A 15,739-nucleotide genomic window follows, 5' to 3' on the forward strand; every position below is an offset into this window, starting at 1 on the left:
TTTATGACTGCCATCATAACACTAAAGAGGTTTCAGTCAAGGTTGGAGATTGGGTGAGAGTTAAGAAACCCTTTAAAGTGCCAAAAGGCGTGAGTCGTTTTGAACCACCGTGTAAAATTGCTGAAATTTTGAGGAATTCTGTAAGATTAGATGATGGGAGAGTGTGGAATCTTAAGAATATTGCAATGAATCCTGATCAGAATTGTGTAGAAGTGTTTTCCAATCCTGATGTAAATAGTTTTGATTGGGTAGAGGATCATTTTGAGAATAGTCATCTTCAATCTCAACTGGGTAATGAGTCTGCTTCTATTTCTTTTGAGCCCAGGAAATCCGGCCCACCTTTGTGTATTGAGAGGGGAGTGGGTGAGGGTGGCAGTTCTAATGTTCAGACTGATGTTAATGCCACTACACGTTTGGGTTCAGGTGGTACTCAGGATAAGGTTGATGTTTTACCTGATAAAAGGACAAGAGTTTTGCCTGGTTGGCTTAAAGATTTTACAATGTAATTATGTTAGGACTTTACAATGTATTATGTTTTTTTTTATCCTCTTATTTTTACCATCCCTTCTCCCTTACATTTTTATTTCTTTTATTGTATAGGGGGGGGATGTGTTATGTTGTATGTTTCTCTTTAATAGCGCGTGATTGGAATATAGAATGTGTAGTGTTTAATGTTCCATGTGGAACACGAAGAGTAGATGCGGAGCGGTTGAGAGGAAGACATCGCTTCCCTGGCTCTCACCTGTTACTATTATATTTCTTATAATAAATATATATATATATCTACATTAAATCCTGTTGACTCCTTCACTACACTCACGGGGACCAAAACGGCACTCCTCTGACATTGACGAAGAGCAAGTGGATTACAAAGTAAAAGACTATCTGGTAGGACTCCTTGGGTCTCTGAGAGAGTCATTTGGTTAACACTGGTATAGTGCAACAGCAGTCCGTTTCCACACAGAGATGATGTATTTGGACATGATTTCGTACTTTAACAGCTTTGCACTTCGTCAATGTCAGAGGATTGTGTTTACTTACATATGTAATTTTATTTGGCACAGTTTGCATTATGGCACGATATTTAATTAGGCTTTTATTGTGATTTGTATGTTGATTTTTATAATTTGTGTTACTCTTTATGATACATTTATGTTGAATGGATGGAGTATTTCGTTTATGTTTTTTGATGGGTGGGGTAAGTCCTCACGTGTTATATTAAGAGGCATAGATTTGCACACGGGGTTCTTTTGGGCCCACTCACGAAGATGTCGCTTCTCGCACCACCTCGTTGACTTCCTGTAAGCTGACGGCAGCAGCCATGTGATTGCCTATGAAATACTCAGAGTTATGGTGAGCGAAGGGTCACACTGAAGTGGGTTGGGGTGTATGGCTTCATCTCTTTTACTTTTTTTGGCTTTGTTTTTGAGTTGCACCGGAATGAATTTGGGACTCTTTATTTCATACGAAAGGGGATTATTTTAGGAATATAGGCACAGTGTATTTCCTGGTTTGTTTTGTTCACATTTTTCTTTTCTCTGCTTGGTTTCTGTTTGGTTGGTGGAATGATGCAAAGAGCACATTTGGCACTAATGGAGGTTGTGTGCATAATTTGTATGACTTGGACCTCGCGCTCAGCTTAGTATGGTTTTGGATTTGCCACTGAATTTTACATTGACATCATGCGTCATGTTTCTGTTGCATGTCGTCCTTCTTAACTTCTGACAGGCTCTCCTTATGTTTTAGTTACCCCTGACGAAGGCCATTAACGCCCAAAATGCATTGGGTTACCCGGGATTTGCAGCGTACTTCAATATGCCTGGAGGGACAATTCCTGTCATGTAAAGCGAGGAGTTATGCTGTTCCTACTCTGAATGATAAAAACTTGGAGAAAATTGATAAAATATTGAGATTATGTTTAAAAATCTGGATTCCTGTCTGTTGATTTCTACAACTCGTAAGCATCGCAGTGCATCTTGTCTAGGAGGAGTGACAACAATATTTCTTTGAACATTTGGGTGTCTACTCTGCTGGCTGTGCAAGGATTGCCCCTAACCTGACTGGGCTGGAGCCAACAACAACCTCTGTATGAAGCTTTGGATCAAAGTATGCCATTTCAGTAGCGTTCTCAATAGCGTATTTGATTTTCTTGAAGCTTTGCTCCCATTCATTCGACCAATTAAATAAAATATTCTTTTTTGTCAAGTCTCTCTCCCAATGGAGCACTTACAGTGGTAAATTCTCATATTTATCTAGAACAGTAGCTGGTCATGCCAAGGAATAAACATAACATGGAAACATTGTGTGGGGGACTGGAAGTTAACAACGCTTACAATTTAGCTGGATCAGGTGTCATACCCCCATCAGAAAAGATATCACCAAAGAATTTTAGCTTTGTCTTTTGGAACTCACATTTCTCCGCATTCAAAGTTAAACCTGCATCAGCAAGGTTTAATGGCGTCGATGCAGCCCATATGTTCACTTGTTTTCAGTGGTGTAACCCATGGCAATGGAGACAGTTCATCGTATTTCTCCTCAGCCATAATGTTTATCAATGCACCACTATCGATAATAAAAGGTATTGAGCAACCATTTACTTTTAGTGCAATCTTCGGACAATGTTTGAATGACTTTGGCGCTTTATCATGTCGACTTTTCTTTGACTTGTATTTTTCTTCGCATATGGCCAGCCCAACATTTGCATGTTTTTCTGAAGTAAATATCGACATTGCACAACCATCTTCTTCACTTTCACTTGATATTGAAGAACTTTTTGGCAATGATTTAGATGAGGATCGACTTTGTTTGATGTAGATTTGCCTCAATTGTTTTTGTTGCTTGGGTGTGCGTCCAACGTCGCTTCTGAAACTTTTGGTAGCCATTTTGTCTTTGAGCCGCCATACACTTACTTTTTCCTTCACCTTGGAAACCATTACAAATTAGTTCTCTTTCCCACAGTCTTTGCAAATCTGTCCAATGGAGGGACATATACCTTTGTGTGGAAACAAAAATCTACACCTGAAGCACAACTTCTTTTTCTGTGGAGACATCACTCTGTGTCCTTCAGCCTTGTGCTTTTGCTTACTTTTCATGTTCATGACTTACTCACTCTGGGCACCTCCGGCCTTGATGTCAGCAGCTTGTCGATCGCCACCCTCTGCAGCTCTGGCAGCCATGAGAACTCGCTCCAGACTAAGAGTTTCTCTCAGCATTCACTATCTGAATGAATCTAACAGGCATCCATCAATAACACTCAGACATATAGCTTCCTCATCATTAAATTAATTGACCTTACAGTGTTTGTTGAGCATATTCAGTCTGTTGACAAATTTGTTGATGGTTTCACCAACTTTCTGTCATTCTTGACTGAATATGTAATCTACCTTCTGCATTAGATTGAACTTGAGGTTCAAAGCATCTTTGATTTGACAGTATGTAACTTCATCAGCTTGTTGCATTTTCTTTATGACTTCTATTACACCTTCATCATAAGATTCTTAAGGTATGTCTTAATCTTCTTGTTATCTGTTTCTTCTAGTGCACCAATATAAAGATCAAGGGCCAGATGTAGGTAACGTTTGGATTTTCACATCGGTATTTACCGAATCGGTAGAATAGCGACTCTTATTTACCGATTCGGTAGTATTTTGACTCCTACATCTCATTTTCCAAAAACAGGTCGGTAACGGCCGAAATTTCTGAATTTTGGCCGTTACCGACCGGTATTTGGCTACCTACATCTGGCCCCTAATGTCTCTATCCAAGCAGTCTGTCATCAATATTCAGCTTTTACACGGTATCGAATGGTGGTGGGGGTTTCCGGAAGGCGGTGGCATTATAACCATGTGTGGAACTCACTGATGTGCAAAGTAGTGTTTTTTTTAATGCTGTTTGGTGATCTTGTTTATGCATCTTTGATAATCATGGGACACAGAGCCTCTTTCATGGTCTCCATTGGAAAAACAGCCTTTTACTATTCTAATCGCCGCTCTCGGCTTTCTAATCTTCGGAGACCTATGAAGTTGTTATGAGCCCCACTCAGCAGCTTTGGAGGCATGCCACTTTATGTATGGACAGCTCTGTAAGCACAGCCCTGGGAACTTCTTCTTGGGCCACCTATCACAATGCTGTGGTATGATGACTCTCTTTAATTGGTTCTGGTAAGCATATGATCGTTTCATGTATCTGAATTGAATTTGCCTTTAGGCGTCACTTTGTACTGTCTGACACCTGATTATCTCTGCCCTGTTGTGCTTCTGATCGCAACCTTTTCTTGCAATTTACTTTTGCTATTTGCTGCTCTTCTAAAAGCTGGTTGTGTCCGCATTTATTGTTATCACTCTGTATGCTGTATAGCCTTAGGTTGTGTAGTAGCTTGGTACCACTCTTTACGGCCTCACCAGCAGGGTCTTGGCCAACGACTTCTCAGTGAGGCTTCATTATCTTCAAATGCCTTACACTGGCTGTAGTTGTGCTTTCACTTCACATACGCCAAATGTCAAATCTGCACTTTGACTGAGGCATACATGGCACAAACAAGAAGTTTCCTGGACCACGGCAAGCTCTCTAGGAGAACACTGTCTATCTCCAGGTTACTTATCCCCTATCTCGTCATCAGCTGTAGCATCCTCTCCAGTCTGGGTACTTGCCAATGACTACGCCACACATGGAGCTTGGTATTACACGTCTTTATTTGTTTGCGTATAACCGCAAACTCAACATTCTAAAACCTGAAGTCACTTCACTATGTTCTAATGGAGTCCATCAGGAGCTAAAAGAGTTCTGTCAGTGCTAACTCACATGACACTACACATATGAGTGGTGAACGTGTCTTCAAATATATGGTCATCACACTGCTGTATGCATTGAACTTTAGCTCTGATATTATAACATACAGAACAAGAGTGGTGTACACATGTGTAATATCCAACCACACTTGGGTAAATGTATAAAATGGAATTTGCCCTCAACAATAAAGCCATTTGTGCTTGTAAGTTGAGCACTTCTTGCTGCAATAAAACTGCACCTACAGCATCATTGATGCCTTCACCTGTTTGTCTTCTTAAAGTCCTTACACAGCTTTAATTGTAAATAAGGCATATTTGATTTTCTTCTGCCATCGTAGATTTCTTCCATCTTCTCTCTGATTGTCTACATTTCTGTATCAACACTTTAATCCTCCGGCTAAACCATGGATTATCCCAATGCTTGGTATTCCTCTTTGTCCCATGGCAGAAGTCCTAGGACACTGTTATCTTTTTAAGGATACATGGGACGAGATTTAAAGGGGTTGCGGCGTACCCTTGTGGACCGACTCAACAGGAGCACCTATTAATAACACTGTCCTAGACTCCAGGGCGTCATTTGTTTTGAATGAACTGCACCACATGGGCAGACTAGGAGTGCACTACTGCCATATAGAACCTCTGTATACATATATTTTTATGTCTCCCACATTTTCCAGGACACTGCACTACTCAGTGTCCAACATCTGCTGGAACACGTTGAAGCATTGATCCCGAATGGGGTGAGTCCATACATGTGTATAGCATGTGAGGTTGCTTTAGCTAGTATTTTTACGCCAAGCGCATGGTCACAAACACCACAGTGTGATGCATGCCATTTACGCACCTTGAAACATTGTATTAATTGAACACTGAAAAATTGTAGAGGTTTTTTTGCATTGCTTTAGTAAAACTCTATGATTCTTTCCTTTACAGGTTGATGTTCTAAATCTACAGGTACCACTTTTTAGGGTGCTGTATGGGTGGTCACTCACTTTCGTAAATTGGGACCACATCCAAAAAATGTAGATATATCTTACATCGGTCCTGAAGAATTGCCTTCTATTTGATTTAATGGCAAGAAACATGTTGACCTCAACAGCGCATTACCCTGTAACCTTATAACAGCGGTGTGCACTATTCACTTTTTCAATCAGGAGAATGGCCACATTCGTTAAAATTGTTCTGGGTGGACCTCTACCTCCTGTTTTCACCTCACATTTTCACATTTTCACATCTACACTCACTAGGGCACTTACATGCACTGCACCCTACAGCAAAGGAAAAAAGATCTCCACCAAAAGGCCCCAACATGGGTACTGATCGGGTATTGCAGTGCCGACCCGATAAGGAGCAGACCCAATGATGAAGAAAGACACCTCACTGATTGGGTGTGTGAGGGTCTTTTTCAGAAAGGAGGAAATTTCCTCCTGCCTTTAGTGAGTACTATATATCTCACTACACACACATTGACCGTTATTGTTCATTAGGAACAGCATACCATTCTGTTTTTGCGATTTTAGAAGTCGTAGGACCTCAGAGACCATTTGAAATTCTCCATGTTCTTAACCATTCTCTGTCAGTCTTTTTTTAAACTAAAACTATCCAGATTTAGCTGTGCAGACTCAAATAGTTCACAAATTATTATTGTAAATTGTGCTAGACTTAGACATAGAGTAGAATTTTTTTGATATGCAATTTGAATGACTAATTATTTGTCGGAATTAGTCATTTTGATGAGGCATATGGTTGTAACCGATGAACTAATGATATTGTTGTATTGCATTTTAGGACCCTACTGTAATTTTCCCGATTCATACCCTCATATAGGTATAAATCACCATATCCTTATATAGGCATAGAAATCATAACCATATTTAGACATAGCTCATGCAGTCCAAATACGGCAGGGCTACTTCCACTAGTTCCGAAAATCCACAACGATTTCTTGGAAAACTCGGCTTCAGCAGCTAGGGACTTCCCCTTGCTCGAATACTGACTTGTCCAAGAACTCATGGAGTTTTCAAAGAACTGAGACTCTTTGATGACATTATTATGTCCACCTTTACGTCAAAGGCACCTTCAAGGTACAAATATGCCCACACTTGCCATAGCAAACACACGGTGGTTTGGAGCAGTTCGATTATCTACTTGCCCGACGCATCCTGCTACAACAAGTTCCAAAGGAAGCCACCATCCAGCAGACGCACTGAGAGTGACGCTGTCTTTTCTCTTGCCGAGAAATTCAGCTCCAGTGTTTCCAAGCTACCCTTGCGGGTTATTGGGAAATCGAGTCCTGAGCCTGACATTCTTCATTCTAAACCAAGGTACGGAGCTGATTAGACCCGTAGAGAAATCTTGGAGAGATTCTTGGCAAAGAGGTTACCATAGCTCGCAAGATCCTGAAGGATCATCTGGAAGTGGACCTGAATGAATGCATTCAGGTTGAAACTGTGGATACCAGGGTTAGTGTACCACATAAGTTATATGAAGTCACACTCCGAATAGAGGGGGACATAACTAGGAAAATAAAAGCACTCTTTTTGGAAAAACGATCTAAGGGTTCTGGCTGAAAATGACTGGCCACCTGAATTTGTCAGGGAGTGCCCACATGGCGAAGAGATCATTATGCCAGCCTTCTCAAATCATATACCTATTCACAAAAAATACACTTATGCCAGAAAATAGGCTGTGGCCCAGGCTTCAGCATTATATAAAAATCATGTGGAATGGGATGAGGATTCTCCTCACCATAAGATCCAGTTAAAAAATCAGCCAACTGCTCAGAAGCAGTATCCAGTTAAACAAGAATCTAAAAAACAGGTCAGGGAGATCCTAGATCAACTTGAAAACCAAGGGGTGATTGAAACATGCACCTCGTCCATAAACAATCCTTTGTTTCTTGTCTCCAAACCAGACAATACATATCGTTTAGTTTTGGACTACAGACATTTAAATTCTTGTTGCAAAACCTTTGCAGTACAAAATGCATAGAGTGCAGCACTGATGAATAACATTGTGTGTAAAAAATACAAAACAACATTAGATATTTCAAACGGTTTCTTCTGTCAAAACATTGCACCTGAAAGCAGGTACTTGACCGCTTTCTCAATAATGGGGACACAACAACACTTTTGTCCTCTCCCCAGGGATTCAAGAATAGTCCTGGATTATTTTCAGCCAGAGTAACAGAGTTACTACAAACGTACTATGATGAGGCATTATCTTATGTCGATGACATCTATCTTACAGATGATGATTTAGACAGATATTTGAGCAGGGTGACCACCATAATACTTGGATTCGCCTCTGAAGGGTACAAATTAAAATTCTAAAAATCTTTTCTTGGGATCCGAACTTTCAAGTGAAGGCAAAAGCCTGGCATCAAACTTTCTAGAAAAATGTGCGCTGCTGCAACCTCCCAAAAAGCTGAAAAACTTACAGTCAGTTTTAGGATTCCTGAATTTTAGAAGAACTTACATTCTAAATTACGCAGAAAGGGTTAAACCTCTCTACGAAGTAATCAAACCTGATTTCAAACCAACTAATTGGACTCAAAAACACACAGAAATTTTGAGTTCAGTACAAACAGACATGTTAGCAACAACCCATTTACAGACACGTGTATATGAACGAAACCTTGTAATCCGAATCCTCCCAGGGAGATGCGGATTCACATACCTAACCTATAATGAAGGTGAAAAGGTACCAATAGCTTACAAATCACACTTGTACACACAAGCTGAAATGAAATTCACTTCAACAGAAAAAATTCTGACAGCGGTTCAAACTGCAGTAGCAAAAGAGAGAGCCCTCGCACAGGGTAAACGCATAAAAGTCGTTACTCCTGTACCTGCCTTAGACGCAGTGACAAAAGCGAGCATTCCAAATGCAAAAGCTTTAAATCCAGGTGGATACAATGGGTAAATTCTCTTGCTGCAAGAGACGTTGAATACGTTTTTGACCCCTACTTGAAGACTCAAGAATTTCTCCAATACGAACAAGAATGTCCTCTGCCCACTGAGATTCTGCCTCTAGAACATTACGGATGTATAATTTATACAGACGGATCAGCACAACCCGCGATTGGGGAAAAACAAGCTTACAGTGCTGCGTGCGCGATTGTTAAAGGTCGCTGGTGCGATGGTAAATTCAGACCTATGGTCACAAAAACTCAATCCCTAGGAGACTGTACAGCTCAGCGAGCTGAACTACAGGCTTTCAAGATGGCACTGGAAAATACCAATCGCGAATTCCCCACACTCATAGTGTGCGATTCGTATTACTGCGTTCAATCTTACAATGAATATCTGCAGAACTTGGTTTAAAATGGTTTTAAAGACGCAAAAGGTGGCACAATCAAGCATAAAATGCTTTGGGAACAAGTAGTTCAATTACAGAAAGAACTACAAAAGACTCACGTGATCCATACACTGGGTCATCAGCGTGATGGCGTTCACGTTGAAGGGAGTTCATTGGCTGATGAAGCCGCGAAGGCAGCTGTGCAAACGGCTTCCGTAGCTGCAATCACTCGTTAAAAAACAAAAATAGACAGCGAAATAATGCAAGCTGTCACTGTTTCAATAAAAGACAGTGGTAAAACATTACCAAAAGGCTTTCCACTCAAGTACTCATATATAACTGATGCAAATAATGTTCCGTTTGCTCGAAGGGAAACAACCTTTACAACGCAACTTTTACAACGCACTACCATTACAACAAAACTTTTACAACGCAACATCCATTACATCGCATGCCATTACAACGCAACCATTTTTCTTTTCCAGAGTTTTATATAGCGCGACCTAGACCCGAACCGAATCAGGTATCAGAGCGCTTTACATAGCACCAGTTACGTTACATGAGGACACACTTTCATTTTAGGCACGGGGAGATTAAGTGATTTGCCCAGAATCACAGGAGGTTTTTGGCGTCGTTACCGAGACTCGAACCCAGATCCCCAGGTCCGAGGTCGAGCGCCTTAGCCGTTAGGCCAACCCTTCTCCCCTATTACAACCATTATAACGCTTGACACTACAACGCATGTCATTACGACGCAGTCATTACAACGCATACCATTACAACGCATACCATCACAACGCATAGTACCCTTACACTATCCAACACTTACCCTACTGTTTCACCCCCTGGAGTTAGAATAGTAATTTTTATCCCTACACTATCCAACACTTACCCTACTGTTGCACCCCCCTGGAGTTAGAATAGTAATGTTTACCCCTACACTATCCACTACTTACCATACATGCAATGTAATGGTATGCGTTGTAATGATATGTGTTGTAAAGGTAGTATGCGTTGTAATGGAATGCGTTGTAAAGGTAGTTTTTAAAAAATTCGTTGTAATGGCATGCGTTGTAATGGAATGCGTTGTAATGGATGTTGCGTTGTAAAAAATGCATTGTAAAGGTATGCATTGTAAAAGTATGCGTTATAACGTCATACATCCTTGCTCGAATCCATGGAGTGGGGGATAGAGTAATCCCAAACATGGAACATGGGTTAGGACTAACCTTAGGTGCACATGAAGGGCACGCCTCTGCACATGCAGGTGTTTCTGCTACAGTGTCATTATTAAAGCAAAGATACTGGTGGCCGCGCATGAGGAAACAGAGCAGAAACTATGTTTTGAAATGGGAAATCTGTCAGAAAATGAAAGTTTCAACAGTGAACTGCCCGGCGCAGACGCCCCTTCTAATTTCAGATAAACCACTAGCATGGGTTTACCTGGACCACTGTGGTCCCCTACAAATGGATGGTAACTATAAATACATCATGGTCGCAGTGGATTCATGCTCAAGATTCATTTGGATGTGTCCTCAGTGCTCGGCTGACGCCCAAACTGTTATAAAAGATTTATCGGCACATATGCAATCGGCACACTACATTCTGACCAGGGTCCTGCTTTTAGCTCTAGGGCTTACAAGGAGGCCATGGCCAGCTTGGGCGTTGCATTGCGGTACTCAAGTCCATTCAATCCTAAGGGAAATTCGGTTGTGGAAAGAAAAAAACGTGAAATAAAGCAATCTATAACAGCTAGGGTATTAGGTTCGGGTGATGGGTGGGTCAAACTTCTAAAAAGTGTCCAACGTAGTCTTAATAACCTGCCAAGAAATTCTCTGGATGGAATCACTCCAAAAACCCTTTGATATCAAAGATCGTTTGGCTGTTTTACAGGACTTAAACGAAACAAGAAGAAGTCTAAGCAACACCATACAAAAGCCAACGACCACTAAAGAAAAACCACCTGTCTCAGAAAGACCTGTCTGGATTCCAAAGATTGGGGATCTGGTCAGAGAAAAAATAGCGGATAAGAAGAAATTTGGGCCTTCTTACAAAAAACCAGTACCTGTACTAGCAATCCACGGATCAAGAACAGTGTTACTGCCGCCACTTTCTGGAAGAAAGGAGAACTGGTCCGTATCAATTGATCTGGTAAAACCACACCATGTGGCCGATAATAAGTAGTAGGCCCAGTGTTCTCCAAAGATGTAGTAGCCGACCAAATCTGGATGCAATACCAAGAATTGATAGAACTGCCTCTGGCTATTTCATCAACTTTGATACCTTTTCTGAGGATCCCAGTGAGTCGGAAACAACACCAACAAACAAAACTTTCAAGGAACAAGTAACAGAACTTTTTCGCCAGCTTACAAATACATACCTGGTATCACCATGGGCTGAACTTTGGATTGTGTTAGGTGCACTTTTTCTCCTACTATGGCTCATTCTTGTTTTGAGTTTGGGAAAGCTGATAGGTGGAAAATATAGTAAAATGGACACAGCAAGTAAGAACATCAACTTGCTCCTGAAGCCACACAAATCATCTCATCGTGAACAAAGAGACCTGTCATCAGTGAACATCACAGCCGTTCCTCTACCTGGTGGAATAGCATGGGATAGAACTGATTATGACATTTATGGCCTGGTAGAGCTGCTGAAGATTCCACACCAATTTAAGGTTTTCTTGAGCGATTATGTTTCACCGGGTACATTTTCTGATGTTTGGGACTTTGAAACTGTTATTAACATGATGGCAGACTTAGAAATGTCAGCAACATTTGAAAAACATGAATACTTAGAAGGTGCATCAAATTATGAAGAAATGTATTGTTTTAATCATTTTGGTCATCATTATCTGCACAAATCTGCAAATCCTAGAAATGTATTAACTTATAATCAATGGGAACATTGTCCAACGCCACCAAAAGGTAGCTCTAGAACATTCTATTGAAAATATCCATACTTCTCAGGCTTCAATGTCACAAATCCAGAAACCTTTTACTTTAAAAATGTTAACAAGACAGGCATGAAAAATATGTTAACTAATACTAAGCTAATTTATTCTGCAGCCTTTTATGCTCGATTGTCCACATTAGGTTTTGACTTTTGGAAAGACAACAGTGAGACAAAAACTGTCTGGGGCACAAAAGACTGGCGGGTGCAAGGTTTAGACGCCCTATTTAAGACCTGCATCATCCCAGAACAAATAATGTTCTTAAATGAACTGTTCAACAGACATCTTGTCTTGGCCTGGCTAAGATAAAAGATGTAAGCAAACTGTCCATACCTAAGCCCAAACCTGATAGTAATAGAACTACAGATGAGGAGGTAGACATAAATTTTATTTTACAACAAAACAGAACTAATCCTGAATAGAAACAATGGTAAATCTGGCCCACAGACATGAATAACTGTCAAGATAGATTCCTGAACAAAACACAAGGGTTTACAATCACTAGACCAGATCCAAGATATGTCCAGAGACAACATCCAGGGATAATAACGACTTACAGCGTAGGAAAACTGTGCCTTGAATGGCTACAAAAATCCACACTCCCAGAAATAAAAGAACTCTTAACTTTACTTAACAAGCATTTACAATGCAACGGTTTCGCCTTTGCAAACGTTAGAGCTATTTGCATTGTAAATGACAACATTTTTATTTATGTGTTGGTTTGGAAAACAGATAAATAAATGGCATTGTCATTTACAATGCCAATAGCTTAATCTCTCGCAAATGCCACACACACACACACACCCACAGAGAGCCCCCACACACAGAGCCCCACCCACACACACAGAGCCCCCCACCCACCCACACAGAGCCCCCACCCACACACACACAGAGCCCCCCCCACACACACCCAAAGAGCCCCCCACACACACCCACACAGAGCCCCCCCCCACACGCTGCGCTGGGGCAAGCAAGGGAGACAACTCTCGGATGCAAGTATCTTCAGAGAATCAGAGCTACTAATAATGAAACGTTTTCACTCTAAACAGCATTTACACAAGTTTAGGAAACGTACAGCTGTGGGGCACTGTTGAAAAGGCAAAATATATACAGAAGTATAGGTATTGGCCTATAAAGTAAACCACCAAGCACATGACCAAAAATGTCAAACGCCTCAAACAACAATATATATATATATATATATATATATATATATATATATATATATATATATATATATATATATATATATATATATATATATATATATATATATACACACACACATCTGGTGCACCAACTGAGCAAGTGAAATATTAACTTGTTTAAAACTAATGCGTGCAGAAACTCCGTCGAGGTTTAGTAAAAACGCTGGGATGCATAAAGCAAAGCTGGTAAATTAAAAAAATATTTTGAAAAAAAGGCTGGATGAGAGTAATCTATAACGCTGTCCAATAGTGAGGAACTTGGCAAAATGCCTTTGCCAGATAGTGAAAACATTACTCACGAACGCTGCCAGCCAGTTTTCATTGAATCTTAGCCCCCATAAACATGCATCAGAACATTTTAGAACCAAGGATGCTCTTGGGCTCAGACAAACGCAAGCACTGGATGTGTCACAGCCTATCCATAGACGCTGCTGGATACGGTGATGGCATAGGATGAATCCTTATAGGTGATACGAGCTCTTGCGAGGAGATAAATCAAGGCGACCAACACTAGTCAAGAAATAAAGTGAGGCAAGTGTTCCAGTTGGTGTGGGTCCACAAATGGCTCACGCAAAATCAGTTAATGCATACAATTACCAAAATTCTGAAGAAAAAAAACCACAAACAAACATAAATAAGTGAGACAGGCACATTCTGTTCACAAAGTAGAAAATGTTAGACGCTTCCAAAAGATAGCATCAGGACTGACCACCCGAAGCAACATCTCGTACCTAAACTACAGGTGCAATTTCCTTCAGGATCCATCATTACCTTTTTCCCCTGTTATTCATATAACAAGGGTTAATTCCTACTGTTCTGGCATCACTAATGAAAAGTAAGCACACCAATCTATTTTTTTCTTAATCCGTTCGTTTTTTCGGGTTAACAATCTAAACACAAAGTTGCGCTTGTGATGTTGGGCAATATTTTAGTCTAGTTCATACTAGCCTAATCAGAGTTATTCAACCCTGCCGTTTGTCAAATAAGCACACTACCATTGCACTAAAAGTTTTACTTTTAAGTTTGCTAGCACCATTCAACAGTTGCATTAACACTTACACGGTTCAAGTTTGATCGTGTGAGCTTCTGGAAAAGTATATTCGCGCAAAAACAACAACACAGCCACCTGGGTACTAAAGGGACAATATTTTAACATTGTGTAAACGAAATTCCATGGTTCAACCAGTACCAATTTAATGCTATCCTCTAACACGAGCAAACAATGCTACTTTTCCTTTCTTACTCACGGTAATGCCGGCGGAAATATACTGGTGTGGGTCGAGCACACATGAAAGCAACACTTTTACTAATGCCAATTAGTAAAAATTTCTTTAGTCCTTTTTTAAAAAGATAGTTCTTTAGGGTCCTGTACAGTTCAGAATTCATTGTCGCCATTGTTGCGACGGTGGCAAACTGCGTGAGCACAACAACGCAGACCAACACACTGCCGGTTATTGGAAGAATGTATTGAGCATCGGGCAGGTAGCAGACAATTGAAAGTGATCAGACAGACCACGCAAAGGAGCGGGTGTTATCAATGGTTCAACCTAGGTATACATGATCACCCAACCCACCCTAGGGTTCCATGAAACAATAGATGGCCTTGGAGGCAGGGTACCACACGAGTCCATCCTCCTCACAGGTTTAAAGTGCGATGTGGCTCATCTGTGTACCATTTGATTTGGTAACTGGTTGAAGCAAATTTCTTTCATGACCAAATCTCACTACAGAATACCAGCAGTTGCCATGCAGCATATACAAATTTGCTTGAGTGAGATGAAGTTAGAGAAAACTGAAAATAAAGTGCACCCACGCTGTACATTAACATCTGTGTGCTTTCCGCCAACCAAGTATTGCACAGGCAACTAACCACGCCCTCATCACTTGTAACATAAGGGTCTCTCAAATATGCCTCTGAATTCACAATCAGATTAGGGTTTTAGGTTCTCCGCAGCCCTCAGAGCTGCCCATTTATCAACATCGAGCGTCCAAAATATGTGCAACAACTCAACACGGATGTCACTGTGATCCTAGGGACGCTACCTCCGTGAATGTTTTAGATCGTTTGAATGCGAGATCTCTGTAGAGGCGTTAAAACTGGACAACACTTGTGACAACGCGTAAACAGCCCGAGTTTTTAGCCATTGTTGGCGACATAAATCTTAATCTCCACAAACCCCTTGCGATTTACTGACTGCCAATCTCAATACAGGGCAACACTTCCAAACGCCTTTGAGGCGAATGCAACTGTCACCCCCTACTTACAATAGCGACATCTAGTCCCGAGAACTTTTCCTCAAGTCAGTCCACCGAGGCACCACAACCGCCAGCATTTCCGAGCCAGCCACGGTCCCCCCCATCTCCGCTAAATCTGAAACACTGAGTGCCCTTATCAGGCTCCCTTTCTCCATCAATATACCGCTGCTTTACGAATTATTTTCTGCATGTCTACCATAACGGCATCCAAACAATATTCCGCCAGAAGTCACGAC

The sequence above is a fragment of the Lissotriton helveticus genome, chromosome 8, assembly GCF_964261635.1.
Source record: "Lissotriton helveticus chromosome 8, aLisHel1.1, whole genome shotgun sequence".
Lineage (NCBI taxonomy): Eukaryota > Metazoa > Chordata > Amphibia > Caudata > Salamandridae > Lissotriton > Lissotriton helveticus.